General features: G+C 44.9%; 1 protein-coding gene across 7 annotated transcripts in view; it reads right to left on the minus strand.

Annotated features, from left to right (window-relative positions):
• Positions 1 to 22,204, minus strand: part of FSTL4 (follistatin like 4) — a 183,677-nt gene that overhangs the window by 134,053 nt on the left and 27,420 nt on the right. Inside the window, exon 1 of one of the 7 annotated variants that reach the window (XM_072348400.1) lies at positions 1,688 to 1,784. The exons of the other annotated variants lie outside the window; for them this stretch is intronic. The gene's annotated coding sequence lies outside the window, so the exon portion shown is untranslated. Of the gene's footprint in view, positions 1 to 1,687; positions 1,785 to 22,204 lie in introns of those variants that run through there. 7 annotated transcript variants of the gene reach the window in all.

Raw genomic sequence — 22,204 nt, forward strand, 5'->3', positions numbered from 1 at the left:
ACAGTGTCTTCACTAGAGAAGAATCCTGCTCCTTTCTCACCCAGCTCATCCCATTGCACCCATCACTTACAGCTGCAGCTCTCCTCTTGTACCCACACACTACTCCCACAAGGAGAGATGTTGCTTCAACCCATCAGTAATGGGGAATATGTCCATAAGGCACCATCCAGCAGGCGTGTTGTGGCCAGGATAAACAGGATTACTGGCAGCAGTAAAGTCCTCTGCTCAACAACACACCGGAGATGGCAGCCGCTTTCCAGCCTTGGACTGCAAATACCATCTTACCAAAGCTTTCTTTACTAATGGGGCCTATTTTCTCTATAGGGAAGAAAAAGGCAGGGAGAGAATTCAATTTTTATGCTTCTGAGTTCCCTACCGATGCGCATGTATTTGACTGCTCCTGTTCCCATTAACACCCAGCATGGGTGGATTTAAACAACCTCAGAGCTGCTACAAGCTGGGATCAACCAAGAGATGGAGCAAATGTTAAAACAACCAACAAACAATCAAAAAACCAAACCAAAGTTGTATTTCATCTGAAGACTTTTCTGCACTAAATAATACAGTATAGATTTGACAACAAAAAAAAAACCAAACCAACGTACTTCTCAACAGAAATATTCTTTGGCAGCTATGGCACACAACAGAGTGCTGTCTGCCTCTGTTTGCACTCGCAATCGTTACCAACACCTACAGGAGCTGTGCTTGCAGAGCAGGTTCCCGCGGGGGTCCTGGGGGCAATGCACTGACTCCAGCACGACAGGGACTACATGGCTGCCTCCAGCTTAGTCAAGTGGAAGAACACACACAGTGCTCGTTCTGGAGGAAAAAAAGGGGTCTGAAACGGTCAATGAAAGAAATCCCTCCAGGCTCCAGCATGAAATGGAGTGAATGAGCAGCTGGAGAAAGGGAGAAAAGCGCGCTGTTCTCTGAGTGTGATGGCAGGAATCATCCTGAGCCAAAACTAAGTTCCCCCTAAGTTCACATTTGAAATTGTACTTGTCTCAGCAGCACTCAAGTGCACAAAGCACGTGAGAAAATTAAACACATGCTCTATTTGTGTATTGATGCTCTTCTATCAGGAACAGGGCTAGGTTTCCCAGGAACAGAGTTTGCTGTGGGGGGTAGAAATAAGACCACTGCTTCCTGATTTGCAGCATGAAAACCCAAGGTGCGTCCCAGTCAGGAGCACAATGCTGCAGCACAGGGCCCCACCTCTGTGATACATCTTCTCCCACTGCAGCTGGGAGGCACATTTGTGCTGGCAATTTCAATCTGTTTGATACTGAAATGTTGCTGCATCACACAAGAGGTGCAGATGCATTTCACACAACCAGCAGCAAATACATAGTTATTAAACAGGAAGACAGGAGAGTGAAACATTCCTCATTCAGTATCTACACCTAGAGCAAATATTCTGCTTTGACAGAACAAGAAAGGATCTGCTTTCCCCCCCTTCTTGTGTATCCTTCCCAGCACAACTGTTTCATGTGCTCAAAGCAAATAACAAATGCCTGACTGTCTTTGCAGACATAAATTGGGAAACAGCAAAGAAAGCTGCTAACACCGAGCTTTGTACTGCATGGTCCAAAGGGAGTCCACGGCAGGGACAAGGCAGAATGCATTAAATCTCAATTAGATCACAGTACACAACAAAGCACAGAACATTATCATCATATTTGCTCACCCAAGGATTAAGTGGTTTCCTTCAGAGAGGGTTGTGCTTGCAAAGCGTCTTGGGGACCGAGTGACTCTTTGTGGTGGTGAGCAGCCACTGTGCTGCCTCCTCTTAATGACTTGCACTCACCAAATGCATCTCATAACACAGCTCTGTACATGCTCCTGTGTGACAGACTGCGAGCTGCAAAGTGATTTAGCTCAGCATTTTGGAAGTGCTTTCTGAGTATTTTTAGCCTATGCAGCACACTGGTGCCTGCCTAGATATAAAAAAATAACTAAAAAATAGCAATGTAGAAAAAAAAAAAAAAAAAAACAACAGCAAAAAATAGAGAAAATACCAAAGAAAATGAAGTTTTGGTGGCATACTCACATTACTGTAATGACGTACTGGTTTAGTCATTGTAAAGCACCATGATTTAGGTAACATGACGGCACTCAGGGACATGGTTTAGTGATGGGACACAGTAGGTCAGGTTCACAGCCAGACCTGACTATCCTGAATGCTCAGCATCCATGAGTCCTCAAAGTGACACACACAGATTGTTGTTTCCCAGCATTCCAAACATGATGGCTGGCACACACAGCCAGGCAGCAGCACCCAGCCTGGGCTCCCAGGCCCCATCCCCATGCATATGGTGACACAAGCTCCAGCAGCAGGATTCACCCATCCCCACCTTCTCAGGTTCTTGCCCCAGTACCCAACCTTCCTAATTCCCTCCCCCCAGTCATTTCCACCGTTCTAACCTCATCTGCCTCCACTCTAAGCACAAGGTTTACCTAAAAATCTTCCAACACTGGACCATTCAGATGCCACCAGCAATGACAGACTTCATCCAACCAGTCCACTGTGAACTGTTTGCACTTCACTCCCAAAGAACAGCTAATAAAGTGCAAAACTTCCGCGCTGTTTGATTAAAGCCAGTGAAATTGATATGTGCAGCAAGGAGCTGGCCTCGTCTGGAGTCCTAATGAACCTTTAAGCCCCATGGCTGCCCCCAGAAACCCTCCCATGTGTGAGCATCTCTGCACTCCCCATAGAAACAGCCATGGGAAAAGAAAGAGTCATATTTTACAGAGAATTCAAATGCAATAGGAGAGCAGTTGCTTCCACTGTGTATTTGTGTCTGGTTTATACAATTTACAAACACTTGCTGCTGATACACCTTGAAGCACACATTATTCAATACATGCAGTGGAAATTATCTTGGAAGTGGCAGCACCTTGACTTGCTCCTGCAGCAATACTGTGATACCTGCCCACTGCATTAAAGCCCCTTGGAAGGCTTTACTCTCCCCTCTGAGCATCAGAATGAGCTGCTGAAATCATGGCAGGACCAGCAACCTCAGCAGGATCCACGTTACCCTCTGAGGGCACTTTTTAGATTTACACCAAAAAGGGAAGGAATCAGGTGCCACACACCAGAGCCAGGATTTGTGAAGTATTAATAAAACTGATTTTATATATATATATATATATATATATATATATATATAGACTGCTATGGCAAACAAACTGCTTGAGCTCAGTGTGTTGATAACAGGGCTGTCAGTTGTTATAAGTGAATTGAATGGAGAGTCACCAGAGCCCCTCCATCCCCTGCGCCTGGCACAGCCCAGCTCTGAGCATTCAGACGCAGTACTTATTGCGGTCCCTCCCAGGTCACTTTAAGGGGAAGCGAGCTCAATTTTGAGGGGAATTTTGGAAACACAGCACTGCTACACAACCAGACCCACCACCTACCAACATAGGAACGTGCTAACAAAAGCACAGCTTGCCAAACGCACTCAACCACCACATGTACTTCCAAGAAAGCCCATCATAATACCTTCCCCTAACAACCGAAGCTATTATTTTGCTCTACAATGAAGACCAAGACGTCCACAATGGAGGGCTCTCCTGAAAAACAACCTCATGCTGCCTTTCGGAAACACATCTGGAACAAGTAGCTCACATCTACAAGCCCTGAGGCTTTCTGCCCAGACACAGAAACAAAGCAACCCCCCACCCCCAAGGAAATAAACACCCTGCCCAAAAATAGCCTGAGTTCCTGATTTCAAAACTCCCTTAATGGTTGGGATTCAAGCTATATGGTCACAGCACAAATTATATCACGCATCCCCTGACTGCACACACTGAGATTATGACTGCTCAGTGCACTCAGCATACAGATGCTCACAAGGGAACACTAAAAGCAAATTCTGGCCCTGTCTATCATCCATAATTCAAGAGAAATCAGGGTTAAAAAAAGTGCATGAGCAATTGACATAATTTATATGCTGTGAGTGGGAGAGCTGGCAGTCTCTCGCATCATAAAGTTTAAATAACAGTAGTTTAACACCAGATGTACCCGCAGCTGTCCTGAGCATCATGCCATTAGCTCCATTACAGCACAGCACTATCCCTCCTCTTGCTCAGTACCCAGCCCTGCCCCATCGAGCGCTGGTGAAGGCAGGATTTCCCCAGGAATCTCAGGAACAACCAGCCAAGCACTCATTGCAGCACAAAAAAACCCACCTTGAAAAGTTCTGTGATGCCATTGATTGTGAAAGGTGCTAACTTTAGAAGTGAAGGAGGAGAGACAGGAAGAAGTGTTGGCACCTTCAATGCAGCCAGTCCTCCAGCAACAGCACCAAGTTATGGAGATGCTGCTCTGAGCTTTGATCGATCCAGTGACATTTACCTTTAGAAGATACACTTTCTTCCTGCTGTAAACTAACCCAAAATATTCTTCCCACTGCCTTCACAAGAGGGAATATCAAATGAATTCTCTGTGTGTGCACCGAGGGGTATTAATTGATTGTTCAATCTAAACCAGCTTTTAGTCAATACATCCTACTGAAGCTCCGCTGATACAAGAGAAGCCTGGAACAGCGGCTGCATCCTCCGAGCACCCTCAGGTTCATCCACAGGAGAAAATCCAAACTTCCCAGAAATGAAGTATTACACAACAGTATTACATTATTGGGCAGTGTTGGGATGAGCTGCAGGGAATAAGTCACACAACTCACACCTGTACATTCATTCCTTCAACTAATTTGTTCTCCACCTCCTCACTCCCACTGCAATTTGTTACAGAATGACTAAAGAGGCAGAATATAACCAATACCATCCACAATTACAAAGCTGAATTTGAAGAGTGCCAAACCCAGAAAGTGCAAACCAAAAGCCTGCAGTCCAGCCGTGCCTCCTGCTCTACACCTTCCTGTTGGCTTTGCAGTACCCTGCACGTACCAGGATGCCATCGCTGCATTACCAGTCCAAGCACCACCTCTCTGCAGTTAGTGCTCAAGTGCCAGATTGACAGCTTTGTTGCTTCCTTCATCTGCACTCAGCTGGGAAGTACAGCTAAGCTGTATTTAAAACAAGAAGTCGCCATCAGCACACAGCATCAACACTTGGTCAAGAAATTCCTTTTCTACCTCTCAAGAGCAGATTCAGCAACTCCACAGCATAAAGATGATGAGGCACTTCCCAACCTCTTCACAAAACACAGAACTTGGTGAGCACACAGCAAGAACAAACATGGTGGGGAAGCAATTTGGGTCATTTTTAGGGTGTTTTTTTTTTTCTTCCCCACCATCTGATTTCAATAACTTCCAAGCAGTAAAGCAGGATCAGATCCAGAATGGTGCTAACACAGACCTAAGTCTTCCCCTCTTTTTTTCACAGTCTCAATCTCAATTTTACTGCTCCTGATGTGAGCAGCACTTCTGCTTCTCAGAGTCACTGCTTCCAGGGCCATAGCTCTCCCTCCCAGCTGTGCTCAGCCATGCCCCACACTACCTGAAGGAAAAGGCCCCAGCCATCTTGTGGGCTTTTTTCCACCCTTTTTCTTCCTCTGGGTCACGATCCAATATTCTTATCAGAGCATGCAGTGCACATTGTCTAGACAAACTGCTCCTGCAGCAGCACCCAGGAGCACGATTGCACACGGGATATAAAAGGCACATGTCTGAAATATGGCACAGTGCATCCCTTTTAACACCGCCACGTGAACTGCCAGCATAAAGCACTTCACATGGGATTTACAGCACCCATCTCCCTACCCAGGAGGTGGAGAGAGAAATCTGCAAAGAAGGCAGAACATAATTTAAGTTCATGATTTATTTTCTTTCTTCCAGTAGCCAGAGAAGAATTTAAATGAGGCATTTCCAGCACTTCCTTGAATGCCCAAATCTCCACATATATCCACAAAACTCAATGAAACCTCAGGATTATGTTATTCCTCCGCTCACAAAACACAATATATGGCATCCCCGCTGCCACTTCATACTGACTTAGTGTTACAATTACTGGCACATCTGGAACTAACAAACATTCTGAGCAAATTAATAAGATGAGCGACTCGCTAAAATCTCTCCCTGTGGGCTGGATACCCTACAGCTTTCTGAATAATGGAAACATGGAGGAAAAAAACCCCAAGCCCCTCAACTCCGAAGTAACAACCAAGGGCCAGGATTTCTGCAGCCACCTTTCTGCACCAAAGGACGCATCTTCACAGAGTCTTCAAAATATTCTTTAACTTGTTTTCTGCTGAAGGCTTGCCCGCCCCCCAAAAAAATACTACAATCTCTAAAGAAGGAAACAGGAGAAAGGGAACACTGGGCCATCCTGGATCATATGAACCACTGGCCATCGCTGTGATGCTGCTCTGGGGTGCTCATCCACCTCTGCCTGCTGCTGTACTTCTCACTGCTTCTTCCCAGTCCTCTTCCATGCTGACTCTACAACTAATCAGAGCAACAGCAAGGCACCAAATGGAGGGAGCCTGGGTTTACCAGCAGGACAAAACGGGGCTCCTTGCCCCAAATGAGCACCACCAGCTGTGATGCATTAACAAGGTGACCTTGCTCTGCCTGCCACCCACACTTGAGCCCCATCATTCAATCAAGAGATCGCACTCCCCAGGTGCAAACAGGTGCCAACTTACATCAAAGCAACAAATTTCCCACTGCAAATGAAGCACAAAGCCCACAAAATAGGAAACTGTGGAGGCGTCAAGTTTACAGCTTTTAAGTCCAAACCATTTTAAGTCCAAAAAGATTCTACCCATCACGTGCTGTCAGCATAACCTCCTGATGAAAGCCTGCCCTTCCCAAACTTTGCACGGACTTCTGCATTTAAAACACCTTCTCCAGCTGCTGAGCAGAGTATGCACGCAACAAGGCACAGCACAGCCTGGGACACAGGGATGCAGCAGCAGAAAGCAGCAAAGCTCACAAAGGCAAGTTCTGTAGCATGATAAAATGCAAGAGAATCATCCACACCCAGCCAGAGGGAATGACACACCCAATAACTACAGTTCTAATTACTCAGGATTACATTGAATACTTCTGCTCATTTACAGCAGCATTCTGCCCCATGTACAACATTACTAAATGTAACGAGCACAAAGTACTGCTTTGCAAGAGCATGGATGGGAGGTGCACATTTAACAGCAATGCAATAAACTAGACATCCTTATTTTATTTGTTTCCAGAAGCACAATCAGGGTCCCATCCCAAATCCCCTGCGTGTGGTGGGAGCTTTGCTATTAATGCCTGTGAGAACAAGAACTCCTATCTGTATTTATTCCCTCTGGTCTACCAAACCGTATTTAAATCTGTTTCCTCAATAGGAAGGAACTTAACCAACCTGGAAAAATAACAAATCAATGCTACCTGCATTGTTTTTCATGTCTGACTACACCATTAATGCTGTGTCAGACAGCATCAGCATCAAAGAAGGCATCAGCCTTTGCCAGAACTATAGCATTTTCTGAATGAAAAAGATATGAGAAAACTTAAGTTCCAAGGACATTTTTCCTGCTGAATTTGCCCATTGCCAACAGTGTGATACCCTCCATGGCCCTGCCTACTCAGCCTGTTCATACAGTGCTGTGCTGGGAGTTCCTGCCCCAGAAACAAGAACTGTGCCAACCTGTCCACTGAGAATAAAGACTTCCTTCCAGAACAGCTGGTGAAAGGAGAATTGGTTTCCCCATCAGTTGAGATGATCCTGAAGGTCCAGCTGGGAAGCTGATTCCCCTGCTGGAGTAGGGGAGCTTGTAAGCAATCATATCATGCCAGAACTCAGCACTGAGCTGTCAGATAAAATTCTCAGTCTTATAAATGAAGCACCACAACAGCTGCAATAGGTCTGCTGCTCCTTAACCAGGTGTGGTTAACAGGTGAAACTGGTTTGCAACAGGACTGAGAAGCAAACCCCAAAAACATACAGGTTTTCACAGATCTTTGTTTTCCTGAAGCACTTAATTGCATTTCAAGCTGTTCTTAATTCCAGGTGCCATACACTTGTATGCTGCTTGCTGTGGGTCTCCCCAGGAACCCTACAAGGCAAAGCCATGGGGCAGTGTCACAGCCAAGAATGCAGACAGCTGAGCGAGCAGAAATATTTAAGTCAAACTGAGTACAGAAAATAAGAAAACATATATAGCTATATATAAGGAGAGCCAAGTATAGAAGGACTCCAAAACCAGTGCTTCTGGTTAGCAAACATTATCCTGCTGAAATTCAGAGAAGTCTTCTCATGTTTTCACTTTCAGACGTAACTATCCCTATCATTTGAGAGGGGTAATCTCGTCAGGCTAACCCTGTAATCCCTCCCCATAATACTGCTTGAAAGCAAAAAATCAATGTTTTGTGACACAATGGGGACAAGCACTCCCAGCACCCTGCTGGTCTGAGAGCTCACCCTGCCACGCTGCACCATTTCAGATCGCAGAGCATTATCCATAATACCGTGCTGGTGAAACAGGCACTCCCACAACAATATCTGCTGTGACACCCCTGATGCTGCCCCTCCAGCCTTTCCTCACATCTGTTCTCTGTTAGTCACACTGATGCTTTCCACAACACCATGCTGCTGCACCCACTTGCCCACTGCTGTCCCCACTGGAGGATGCTATTAAATACAGGGAGTGGTATCAGATATCAGAGATGAAATGTACAACATTATTTCATATCGTCTCCCTGCAAAGTTTGGAAGGACTGTGGTGGAATAAGAGAGGAAAAAAGAAATCCTTATCCCTTTTTTCAAGAGGGAACTTTAATACATTATACTCTGCAAAGTTGGCACAGCTAAGAACACCTAGCAAACGCTGCACACTGTTCATAAAGAGTACTTAACATTGTGTAAGACAATAAAAAGGCAGTAGAGATTTGCAGACCATTGCAGACCAAGGCTGCCTGTCATACTTAGATTAAAATACAAACCCCCATAATGTATTCTCCCCGATAGCTCTCCTGAAGTACTAACCGGGGCATACTGCAATCGACTTTGGAGAGAGAAAGGGCCATGTCTTTAAAATACAAAAGAAATGCATTTGCTCAAGGACAGGAGAGCTCACAGCCCTTCTTTGCGCATTGTGGGTCTTAAAGCAGCAGCTATTTAACAAGCCTCAAGGACCGACCAAGAATGCAATAAATTTTCTACCGAAACCTAAAGGGCCTCCAAGAACCCAGGAATAAGTAACAAGTTCACACAGCTTTATTTGCTGTCCTCCCACCTGAGCAGTTCCCATGCACTGCACCACCTGGGCTGGGTGCTATGGGGAATGCCCAACAGCAGAGCCTTGTCCAGGTGGGACGATGCCAAGCTGACCACCAGGGCTCTGCTCTCATCTACACACCTCACAGAGCCCCAGAAGATGCAGCCAGGGCACCCAGCCGCAAGCGTTCCCATGTGGAAATGCTGCAGCCATGATGGCAGCAACATCTGCATCAACACAGCCTCACTCATTGGCACTGCCCTGCTATGCCAGGCAGCCAGGAACACAGCTCAGACCTGGTATGTTCTAATCAATTCCTCCTCCAAAGCTCTGCAGTGCAGTCGCATGATGGTCAGTTTGCAGAATATCAAAGCTCTGCCTCTGTTCTGGATTACTGCAGACTGAGAGCAACCATTTTAGCAATTAACTTATTTGTGGTAGCATTGTTTACTTCTGCAAACTTGAGCAATGCTGGTTCTCCCATCAGATATGTCCTTTTTAGCCAGGAAAAAAAAACAGCTTGAGTGCATTAAAGCATTTTTCATCTCTGTTCTTCACATGCGGTACTGAACTTTGAAATATTCAAAGTTTAACCAATTGATTTTGCTTCCGGCAAGTCCCAGTTGCAGGCAGCTCTGCAGAGAGTGCAGCCTCTCACTCTGAAATAGCTACTTCTTACCTAACCAGATCTAAACACAGAAGAATGAACAAACACCCATTAATAGAGATCTAAAATCAAGAAGACAGAGCAGTCAGCACAGAGAAAGGGAATGAGAGAACAGAGTGAGAAACTTGTGATGGAGAGTCCCAACATCTGCTGCCTTTACTGAGCAATACAGAAGGATCAAGAAGGTAGGAGGGCAGCAGGGCTGAGGATGCAAGGTGCAGATGCCCATCCTCCTTCTCCTATCTGTGGCATTTCTTGTTTGTTCAAGGATTTCATATTAGGTTCATCTTTGGAAAATCATGAAGGAATTTATCACTGTACTCCTTCAAAATGCCATGTAAATATTAGCTGCCCTTACGAGCTTAATCGCTGTGCAGTAGGCATTATGAATTCTTGATGCAGGGAGTTTCCAAAAGCAGCCCAAGTGAGCACATCCCTGTAAACCCTTCGCTTTTTCCTGTCACAGCCCCAAAACTGTCATATGGGATGGTGCTGTCTAAAAGTGGATGAGGAAGAAGCTGGCACAGCAAGGAGCAGTGATGCTTTCAGACAAAGGCCTTATGGCCCCCTGGCTTTGTGCACAAACTCCTTAATAAAAGGCAGTGCTTAACGTCAAGGGGTACAGTGACAAGGTCAGAAACTGGGAGCAGAAGCTTTACATATGGATTGCTTCTCCCTGTCCCAAACTACTGTAACTTTGCACACTTCTTCCGTGCTGAAGCAATAAAAGCAATACTGACCCTACACAAACTGAAACTCTGTGCTCACCAGCTGGGAGATCCCGATCCCCACGGCCCATTCTCTATTAATTCTTTAAGACTTACTTGCCTGACTCTGAAAACAGGTTTTCCTGCTTTACAATTCACTCAGCCCAGCGAGGGCAGCTGGTAGGCGCCATAGGCTGACTGCTGGATGCTGGCACTGCAAGGCAGCCACACCAAACCCCTCCCTAGGCAGGCACAGCTCCCTGCTGCCAGTGCTTGGGCAGCCTCCCCTCTGCCCAGCACACAGCTGCCTTCCTGTGGAGCAGGCAGCACCACCCAGAGCAAAGCCTGAGGGCAAAGCCACTGCTCTGCAGGCGCTGTGACCGCAATACTGAGTGTGGAAACTCAGAATAGATCAAACAGCAAGAAATAAGACAACACAGTCATCATTTTTGGTAAGGTCTTTAGAAGCGATAATGGTAACGTTGCTTTTTCTTTTACTTAACAATAGAGTTCTAGGAATGTGAGAAAGAGAAATACTCACATTTACGATGCCTTAAACAGACCCAACAAGCTTCCTGCCTATCTATTATGGCTTCAGCTTAACTCAGCCGGCTCACAACATTCTAGCATGAAAATGACAGTCAGATCAGTGTAAACTTAGATGCCTTTTTGAGATATGATATCACACTGCAGAAATACCAACCCAACTAAGCCAAAAACAAACCACCACGAGAAGCAGGGACGGCCAGAACTTATCAAAACATTTGCATGCTTTTCAAAACACAACTTGGCACTCTTCTCTGAATGCCAGTAATACTTTTTTCCTTCAATGAGACATATCCATATTTACATGGGAGAACAAAACTCCTTGGCTGGGCTGTCCATGCTGCTGTCCACGAGGCAGGAGCTGCCCACTCTTACTGCTGTGCAGGCACAGCTCTGTGATGCACTCAGTAATTTCCACTATTTTGATGTAACTGTTAGTGCTCAAAAAAAACCCAACAACAAAAAGGTATTCACAGAGCTACTGCAAGGTGCAGGCCAGCACTTAGGAGGAAGTTTTACCGCTCAGAGGATGGTGATGCACTGGAACAGGTTGCCAAAGGAGATTGTGGATGTCCCATCCCTGGAGGCATTCAAGGCCAGGCTGGATGTGGCTCTGGGCAGCCTGGGCTGGTGGTTGGTAACCCTGCACATAGCAGGGGGTTGGAACTAGATGATTATTAACTCCCAAGAGGATTTTTAAGAGGGATAGTCTTCAAATGCTGATGTGTATGGGCAGTTCTGGCACTTACCAGTTCTACAGCAGAAGTTGAACTTGCAGAATGAAAGCTCTATTGACGTTTTCTCTACAGCCATCACCTCACAATATCACGTTATCCTGCAGGATGCCCCTGGGGGCCCAGCAAGCTCTGCTCTCACCAGGCAGGTCTGTGTGGTAGGCCAGGACTTACTCCTTGGCAGTCTGTCACCACCACTGTGCTTCTTGCATGGTGCATTCAGACATGAGTCTGCAAGCATTGTAGACTGCTTTATCAATACCTTGACTTAGGTCTTAAATCTCTGACCTTATTAATGAGCAAGGAAAAATCCTTCATGTCAGCTTCTCTATTTGGAGAGCTGTTGCTGTCTCTGAAGAAGAGAGAAAACCACTGTTGTGTGCATTAACAGAATAAAGAACAGATTTTTCAGGGAATGACAACATCCCATTTCAGTTTTTTTGAATGCAATTCAGACATCACACATTTGCAAATTTAATGGCAAATTCTTCTGTGGTTTTCAGTTTTAAGATTGTATTTAGATCCTCTGGGTCTAAGCAGAGCAACGCTGTGTATTTACCCACCAAGAACACTGGAATTCATGTACTAACATTGCTTCATTAGCCTGCTTTACACTTTCCAAATGATGAAAGCAGGTCTTAATTTTTCATGAAGAGGAAAACTGCACCTTTTTGCATGATAAAACAACTGGGTTAATCGTCCACATTAACGTTGCATCTGTTTCCCAAGAAGCCACCAAGTCTTTCCATCAGAACATTGTAAATACAAGTCAAAGCAGAGAAAGCAACACCATTTCCTTCAAGCGTGCCAGGCCAGCAATTTTAATCTGGTATGTAACCTTCAGGATTTTAATCTGGATCTGAACAAGCCCCAGCACTGGGAGAAACAGACAACGTGGCAACAGCATCCACTTCTTCAGTAATTTACAACTCCAAGAAGTAGCACAACCACCCCACTCACCCAGATCCCCTTCTTCACACTTGAACTGAAGTGACAAATTGCATCTAAAAGAAGAAGTTTAATGAACAGAAGTGAACTTCTAATGAAGGCAGTATTGATAAAATGTCAAGCACCGGGGGCTCTGCTCCCAGCTCTCAATTCGCAACGAAGGAGAACACAAGGAGCTCCATTTGCCTGCTGCCCCAGTGGTGCACATCACCCTCAGCCCAGTTCTGGGGCAGCAGCAAGAAGGGAGAGCAGAAACTGGAACTGCTGGGCACAAACCCATGCCATGGAGCACACAAAGCTGCACAGGACTATTCAGTGGACCCACTCTGGTACAGTACAGTGCTGCCATCTCCCTGTCAGGGCTGCCTGCCTGGCAGGGTGCTGCACATTTCATGTACAAAAAAATAGGAAGACTAGAGAGGATGAGACTTGTTCCCACTGAACATAAAACAGAAATAGTAGAAAAAGCATGACAAAACCATGAGAACCCATCAATGCTGCACTGTGTTAATCAAAGCTCCATTTATGTCATCACACACAGAGACCTGCAGTGAAGGATTTTCATGTACTTTTATCACAAAGCACACTTCAATAGATAGGGCTCTTAATGGCCTCTGGTTTCATCTGTCTGTGCAGCAGACTTGGTGTTCTAACCTGCACTCCTCTCCACCTTGCTTTGTGGAGGATGTCCTCCAGAAGCACAAAGCCAGTACTTACTGTAAGTTCATTGTTCTGACATCCCTCCAATGGATGCTAACCCCTCCTATTTCTCCAGTATGCAATAAGAAATGTTGATTATCAGTGGTGGCGAAGAAACAAAGACGCTGCTGCTGTTCACATTGTGAAAGGTAGATGCATTCAAGAATCAGGCTTAATACTGTACGCCAAGCAACTCGCCCATGGTGACACTACAAGGAACTGGATAAAAACAGCTGGTCTGCTGGAAAACTGGAATCTGAGCATGATTGATTAGACTGCCCGTGGAAAAATAATGTTTTACAAAAGAGAGAATCTAAATTGAAGCAACAGAATGGCAATTTTGTGTGGTGGGGACAAGACAACTCTTCACAGCAGCAAAGCAGGATGCTTCTGTTTGAATTTTATTGGCTACTCCAAGTCTTGTCTCTAGCAGGTATTGCATCCTAGACAACGTTTTGTCCCCATGATGAAGGCTGAATCATCCCCTTTTCAGGATCTAGCATTTTCTACATAAAACAAGAGGAAGGAGCAGAACAATAGCAGCGGATCAATTAAAATGTGTTTTGACATTTTTACTGAAAATAGCTAAGAGAAAAGAAACAATCCACGGAAAAAGATTTAGAGCTACCAAGATCAGAACAGTTTGACGTCTGTGACAACACGCTCATCAATCCCTCAAACACAAATCGTATCCTCATTTTTATAGAGTTGTGGGTATTAGGCAGCGTTCTCTTTATGGAAGACAATCTTGCAATGTTTTGACTGAAAAAATAAGGACAGCAGCCTTGACTGAGGGGCTGGGCAAGATATTGTGGCACTTGGATGTCCTTGAATCAATCTGAAAGCACTCACAGAGGTACTGAAACATTTATCAAAAGGACGTCACCATAGATGCATTTCAGAGTCTTATCTGTTTGGTTTGCCGGCACATTAATTTTCTGTTTTCGGTGGCAACGTTGTGATGTTTACAACACCCCTTCATTCAGTTTTAATTAAATGTCTCCCATCATATTTACTCCAATCACCCCTTATTATAAATAGTTGAGGTTTGTTATTTACAATGATGTTTAGTTTTACTACAGCCTCATCACAGGAGGTATTTTACAGCTTTCTGTCTTACAAATGATTGGACATTGCTGCTGCAATATTACACATCAAGCAAAATTAATATCCCCTTTTATTTCTCGTCTTTTTTTAATCAACCATCATGTTTTAAAGTTATAATCAAGACACCATACAAGTGCAAAACAACCTAACTTTAATCACTTGTTTTGTGCTTCAGGAAACAAAAGCTTATCTTTATCAAGAGGGGCATCTAAGTGAGGAGTTAGCTTGTATGCAGTGATGAACAGATAGAGCAAGTATAACGACATAAATCTACATCCAGCCTGAATACCTTTGATTCCACGTGAATAAGGAGGGAAGAGTTGCCCTCTGGGCAGCACAAAGATGATGGCCTTGCACAACTCTGGCTATCAAAGGTGAAAAAAAGCATGGAAAACACTTCATGCAGCATTGCAATGCTCTGCTCCTTTCCCTTGCTCTCTGCTGACCATTACCCTATGAAGTATCACTACTGGCATCCTTGCAAGGTGTATTTTAAAACCTTTTGTCCTCTGGTGGAGCACAGAGACTGCAACGACTGGCTGATGTGCTCATTTCATGTTGCAATTGGTTTCCAAAGCCATTATTTGAATTTTCAGCAATATTCTCACTCTTCTCCAAGACATCCAGCTGCACAGAAGAATTTAAGTCAATGATTCCAAATGCTCTCGATAGAAATGCTTAAAAGCAAAGAGAGGCATAACAGGAGTTCCTCTGCTTCAAGAAGTGATAAAACATGGAATCACTTTTCACATTGTACGCACTCCTAGAATTCTGATTTTGAAATGATTTGAAAGGGTTTCTGGATAAGAGAATGAGCTGCAGGACTGGGCTCTGTGCAAGGAGGAAGCCCAAGAGGCTCTGACAGCCAAGGTCGCATGGGGACATCGGGGCCAGCAATGGCTCAGGGCTGGATGCCCAACTCAGACAGCACAGGGAAAGATGCCCTCTGAGGAGGGGAACCATTCTAATGAATGCAATCAGGCTGAGCAACTGTGCTAGCACATTAAATACAAAGCGGGACTTGGAAACTCCAACTAAAAGTGGAGACCTGGCATTTGGAATCGCTCTTATAGGTCACTCCCTACAAAAGAAATCCAGAGCTTCTCCAAGGCTGAACAAAGACAGAGATGCCTTAAAAGACAGCAAAATATTATTATTAGCTGTTAAACACTTGAGGAAAGAATGTGTTGCCAGTTCAGCTGCAGGTGTCAATTAATTCTATTAGTTAAGCATACTCTTGTAAAATAATTAAGCTTTACAAGTCCACAGAAAAGGTTCTGTTTTGCCCTTCAGTTGCTTGTAGGTGAATCATTAAAACTATAGATACCAAAAATCACACATTGGATGAGATCTTGTAAATTCAGCAAGCCTTCGGTATTTTTCCAGTGCTCACAAAAAAACAGCCACGTGCTCACACTGCTCAAATGATCTGCTAGATTCTATCAATACTTCAGCTTGTGGTGCTGTAGCATTTCTTCCCAAGAAGAACAGTAATTCCAAATGAAAATCCCTCTAAGTGTGATCCTTTCAGAGGCTGAGACAGACTTGTAACTCCAAGATGCCTGCACTGGTGATAATGTTTTGCAATCTTGTTATAAAACCCTTTGACTCCTAACACTGTACAGAGTGCCACATGGGTTTCCATAAACCCTCAGCTCCTCTGCTGGGTGAGCTGCATTTCTGCCCTTGGCAGGCAGCCGCAATGCATCTTCCCTCCCTAGCAACAACAAGGAGAAGCTTCCCATTTAGCTTCTATCTTTTAAGACTCTCTGGAGTATCCTTATTCCCAAGCAAACCTGCTCTGCCTGCTCCTCCATCAGTAGTTCCTATCTTAGTCTCTGGAAACTAGAAAGCAATATCACGGGGGGGGGGAAGCTTGTAATACTCTAAAAATACCCCATAAAAGATTGTGATTTAAGTGCCTTATGCACAGATCTAATTTAAACCTACTTGGCTGGCCAGAAATGCATCACTTTTGACACAAAATGATACATGCATCATGATCCTTCCTCAGTAAAAGCCTGAGCATTTTTCAGCACAAGCTACTTCCAACGCTTGTCTGTTCCCACTCCAGACAGGTGCCTCCCAGCTATGGGCTCATCAGCTCTACTCTCTGTCTGCAGCCCAAGATCTGCACCCCTCCTGGGTATCAAGTGAAACCATGAAACAGAGGAGGAAGAGGAAAGCTCCCTTGTCCAGAGCATCCTGACTACATGGAGAGTTGCCAACAATGCCACCTCCATCCACATGGGCTAATTCCCACCTGCAACAGAAGCTTTCTACCATGAGTTGCTCCCCTTCCCAAGCTTGTCCTCCCCATTCCTGCCCCACTGCTTTCTGCCAAGAGCCTGCCTTGACTCACCAGCATTTCTAGCTGCTACACTGCCAACATTCTTTAACAGAGAACAAAAACCGTGCCCTCAAAAATCCAACACAGGCATACGTTAGGCTGTGGAATGGCAAAAATACCCAGGTTTTTTTTCATTACAGGTTCCTAAGCATCAGAAACAACACCTCTCCCCCCCACCTCCCTTGTTTCTTCTCCAAGAATGGGACATTAATTGTCTATGACAACATTTGCAGACCACTGCAACCAACTTTCCCCAGCACTGCCAGAACAGAGAACCGTCCTCATGAAAATTAGGCAGAGGGAGAGAGAATTAAAGCGATGGGTGAAATGACATTCTTACTAACTTAAAATGCAGGTATCTTGGTTCTCTCCTTCCTTATTGGACATGTTTAAGACCAGTTGCTGTCAACAGTCATGCCAATAGCTCCTTACTTTGAAAATCTGAACTGAGATGAGCTGTTCTTATCAGGCAAAAACACACTGGCAGTGATTTTTGACTGTACCATCTACCATAAAATCCTACTGAGAAGCACTTCCTTCAAAAGTATTTTAATCTGTAGCATCACAGGGACCTCTTCTTACACCTGTGAAAGAGTGGCCAGAGCCACCGTGTGACCCAATACTAGAGGCTCAGAGGAGGGCTTAGACAACCTGGATGAAAACAGATCAGTATGTTTACTACTGCATTTCACACTGAAAATATCACTCATGCAAATCATTTTATCAGGTGATTTTCTCAGTCACCTTGGTTATTCTCAAATTGATTGTGCCAGCAAGTGCTCTGCCACACCAGTGAATTCCTGCACGCAATGTCAAACCATTTCTCAAAGCAATCACAAGTAAAGCCTGTTCCTGTTTTCCTCACCACTGGAAAGGGACCATCCCAGCACAGCACCAGAGAAGGCAACGCCACATCCTCTCAAAAGGATGCAAATAAATTAGAGGTGTGCACAGTTATACAAACATTTGCAGACGTACACAGCAGCAAACAGCAGCAACTAATCCCATAAAATCCTCTGAGAGAACAGAAAGATTTTTTACTCTTTGAAACGCGATAATGAAAAAACAATTCCCAGATGCTCCACCAGATGAAATCATCTTGTTTGGAAGTTTATAATTATATATGTTAAATGCATGGGTCCACTTTCAAGATTAGTGATAATGGATCCTACATTCTTAATAAAGCCCTTCATCCCTAGGGATTCAACGTGAGCTTACGCAGGCATTCCAAGATCGTGGCAGCTACCTCTGCCTCAAGATGTGGCAGCTGTTTGATACAGCTGCACATGCTGTAAACAAGGCACCACAGCACAGAACAAACAGAGGACGTTTGTCAGGAAGGAGGAGAAGGACTCCCACAACCCTTGATGCTTCCATACAAGAGTTCAACACAAACAATGAGGGGATGGCTGTGCAGTCCCTGAAGACAAAGGAGGGAGTTCCTGCTCTCCCCCACAGTTCCTTAGCTCAGAGCAGTATTGGGTCCAGTCTCCATGCTGCCCTCTAAGTGCAGGCTCATTCCTTTGCCCACAGGCACCGCCTGGGCTACAACAGCTCACCAAAACCAGAGTCATTATGAAGGATTGCATGCAAGTTATACCACTTCAGTAGAACAGAAGAGCATGGATCAGCCCTAGTCCTTCAAGAAACACTCTTCAAACTGCCCTTGAACAATAATCTCCAAACAAGACCTTCATACCTTCATTTTCTACTTTCAGGCATAGCCCTTGAGCCTTTCTGCAAGTAACTGGAGATGTGGGAAGAGAAGGTATTTAACCTCTTGGTTATGAGGACAGAGTTCTCAAGGCTTTTAAAAATCAAACAGTCAGCAGAATATAACACTGCAGAAAAAGGCTCGCAAGTCATTACTGGAGATGTTGTACGAAATGAGTACAAGCAAAAGAGGAAACCTCCTTACGGTTTTAATGGGTATGGAATTGAGCTCTTCAGAATGGAGTGCAGCCCATAAGAGAGGCACAGCCTGCGAGGGCTGCATCTCACCACTACAGATGTTACAAGTGATCACAAATGACCTCCGCAGCAAAAACCATCTCAGTGCTGCAACTGAGGCATGGAAGTAGGAGGAGGTATTGTGATTTCTGACTACTGCATCCTTTACCTTCTTCCTTGCTACACAGACAAGCTCAAGCCAAGGAAATAGTGTGTGCAGAGGTGTGAGGGGGGGCTTTGACCTTCCTTAAGCACCAGGAAGCCCTTATGCATTTTCCAAAGAACTACTCCCAGAAAACCACTGTTCAACTTGCTGTTAACGCTACGATCTGAAGGTTTCACACAGTCACTCTTCCCCATCACAGTGTGAGGCCAAACTAATCAATAACAGGTTGTTAATGCCAATGAATTTGCACCAGCAGTTTGTTTATAAAATGAAAAGTTACTGGAACAGAACTAAATATTGCCTAAATCAAATTAGCTGCACTGGCAATAAATAAATAGAGCAATAAAGTCATTCATAAATAGAGAACAATTTAATTAATTTTACCACCAGGTACAGAAATATCAATACATACTGCAGCAAGAGATGGGGTGTATGGGAAGGCAGGGAGGTGAGGCACTCCTGTATCTGCAGACACTCAGCCAGCACAATAGCAAAATGATTGTGTATATACAAAAAAAATCAAATCCAAGCAGTAATAGAGTACTTGGAAAGAATAAGTAGCTGTTGAGAGCCAGATAACTGGCTCAAACAGAGACATTGCCCACGTGAAATGTATTTTGTGAAGCTGAAGGATAGGAAGGACGGTGTAGGATGGATTATTTGAGGTAAAAAAATCTTCACAAGCTTTAGATAAGCAGCTGTGTTTGTGATCTATTCCTGCCCATGGCTCTGCATGCACTCTCCAGTGCTCACCATGACCACAGACATCTGTAAAGGCTCCACTTCTCTCTATCTATCCATCAGGTGGGCACCCAGGAGTGCACACACACAGCTGCTTCTTTCACTACTTGGTATCACAGGTACACACGTTCTCCTCTCAGTCTAAACCAAAACCTTCAGGGATGAGTAAGATCAGCTGAAATAATGGAATACAAAACTGAGGTGTCAGCTGTAGAGTATTGCAATACTACAGTTTAACAAAGCCTGCCTGTACTTAAAGAAGGCACTACAAAATATCAGCATAACAGTTACCTTGGGCTGTTAAAATGTTTCTGACTCCTTTTTAAGGAAGGTAAGCACAGAGTTTGCAATCTCATCTCTCGCCATAAAGCACAGCCTTCCCCAGAGAGGGCTGTATGAAGCCATTCTGCAGTTGCGTATCACAACAAAGTGCAGTAGAAAGTCATCTGAGGCCGGCCATGTCACAGAAACATCCATCAAAAGTAATTCAGCACAGCTAACAGAGAAGTCAGACTGACTTTGACAGCTGAGCTCTCCTCCAACAACACTTCACCTCGAGCACATTTGGTGCTATTCACCCCACGTGGGAATTGCTGCTAGGAGGGTGCAAAGGAGGGGCTGCTCCTGCAGGCACTGCTGAGCACTGAATTTCATCCATTTTTTCTTTGCACACACCCCTGCTCCAGAGGCTCTGTAACACAACCACCACAAAGGCTGCCTCTCAAACTTGGCTCAAGCAACACGACACACCAGGCACTTAATAATTATTCATTGCACACCACTGCATCCTTTTGTATGTTCTGCATGCTCTCTCTAGCCGTCAACGAGATGGGAGACCAAGCAGCTAAAGGCCAAATTTGCAAACACAGCCAGGTGCACAGCTCCCAGAGGAAACAGAGCAGGGTGAGCCTGGAAGCAAGCAGAACAGGGAAAGCAAAGGCTCCATGAGCAGGTCCAGCCCAAAGCAAAGCAAGAGCTGCAGGCAGGAGGGCCCCACTTTCTGAGGGATTTTGGGACAGGCTGGTATATCTGTGTGGAAGTGAGGGTTCAATGCCCCACACACCAGAGCGAACTGCAGTCTTTCAGTGTTAAGGGGACCTCAACACACCTGCTGCAGCATGCCAATGCTAAAATGCCCTGGGTATCCCTTTAGGTGTACTCATCAGAGCAAAGCTAAGAATGTCAAGTTTCATTCCTTTGCAATATACAGTGTTCAACAAGAAAACCACCTGCTCTGAAAACATACATAGGAGAAACAGTAGCACCAATAAGCATTAGCAGCTGCCCAGCAAATAACTTCCCCAGCAAGCAAATCCATCTGTTCAGCTCCTGGTCTGAAGTCCCTGACACACCTTCATGAATAACTAATTTGATGAAGATTTAGATCAGCAAGGCAGACCAGGCCCATGGTTCTCTTCTTTCATAGTGTTAGGCTCTTCTTCAAAACAATCCTCTTGCTCACCCACCCTAATTGTCACAGGACAGAAATCACCTCTTCCTGACCCTCCTGCTCCTCCTGTTGGGTTTTCCTTCCCAGCATCAAGCAGGCTCTCAGGCAGCTTTTTCATTCTGCTGCTTTTCTTTCAAAGAGGATCTGATTCAACTTAGCCAATAAATTTATTTCCAGATAAGAGAGCCTGAAAGCTCTTTCTGTAAAGACTTGAAGAATTGTTTTCTCTGCCTGCTTGCACGTGACACAACATTGCAGAGCAAGCCTGGCAGGAACCAGTACTTTTAAAGGGCTGAGATTTGCAGGAAACCAAGCACAGCCAAGGGCAGACCTGCAGGGCAGGCAGCTCTGCTCCACGCACCATCAGCCTGGGTCACCCCCCAACCTCCTCCAGCATCACTGCTGTGTACGTGAGACCAGAAATAAACAGCCTTATTTTTAGTTTTCATTAGATTCCCAAAAACCTAATGCCTCCCCCCTATAATTTAACACTGAATATCAGGCAACATCAGACTCGCTTGCCTACAAGAGGTGGAACTGCACCATGGAAAGGGGCTCTGCTGGGTGAAGGACAGGAGCTCAGCAATCCACTGTCCCTACCCAGTCCCTGAGCCCAGGTCCCCAACCTGCATGTATTTTTAGCAGCTTACTGTGGCTGACTCAGTGTCATCTCCTGAATCCAGACAGAGCACTGCTGCCCGCCACTGCAGAACGTATTGCTGGCACACATGCACAGTTTCACTAACAGCTTTATTTTAAGGATACCAAAATGCTTTCACCACCCCACGCAACGTTTCTAAGTTTATTTGGTGTTATCCTCACTTTGTACATGAGAAAGAGAAAGGTTACTTGCTGCAACTGAGATAATACAGAGGCTTTTAGGCCAAAAAGGCCATATTCAATTTGAATTCAACACAAAACTCTGAAATCTATTCAAGAATATGCATGTAGCCAACAAAGACATAATAAA

This window comes from Excalfactoria chinensis, chromosome 13, assembly GCF_039878825.1.
Source record: "Excalfactoria chinensis isolate bCotChi1 chromosome 13, bCotChi1.hap2, whole genome shotgun sequence".
In the NCBI taxonomy this organism is placed as follows: domain Eukaryota; kingdom Metazoa; phylum Chordata; class Aves; order Galliformes; family Phasianidae; genus Excalfactoria; species Excalfactoria chinensis.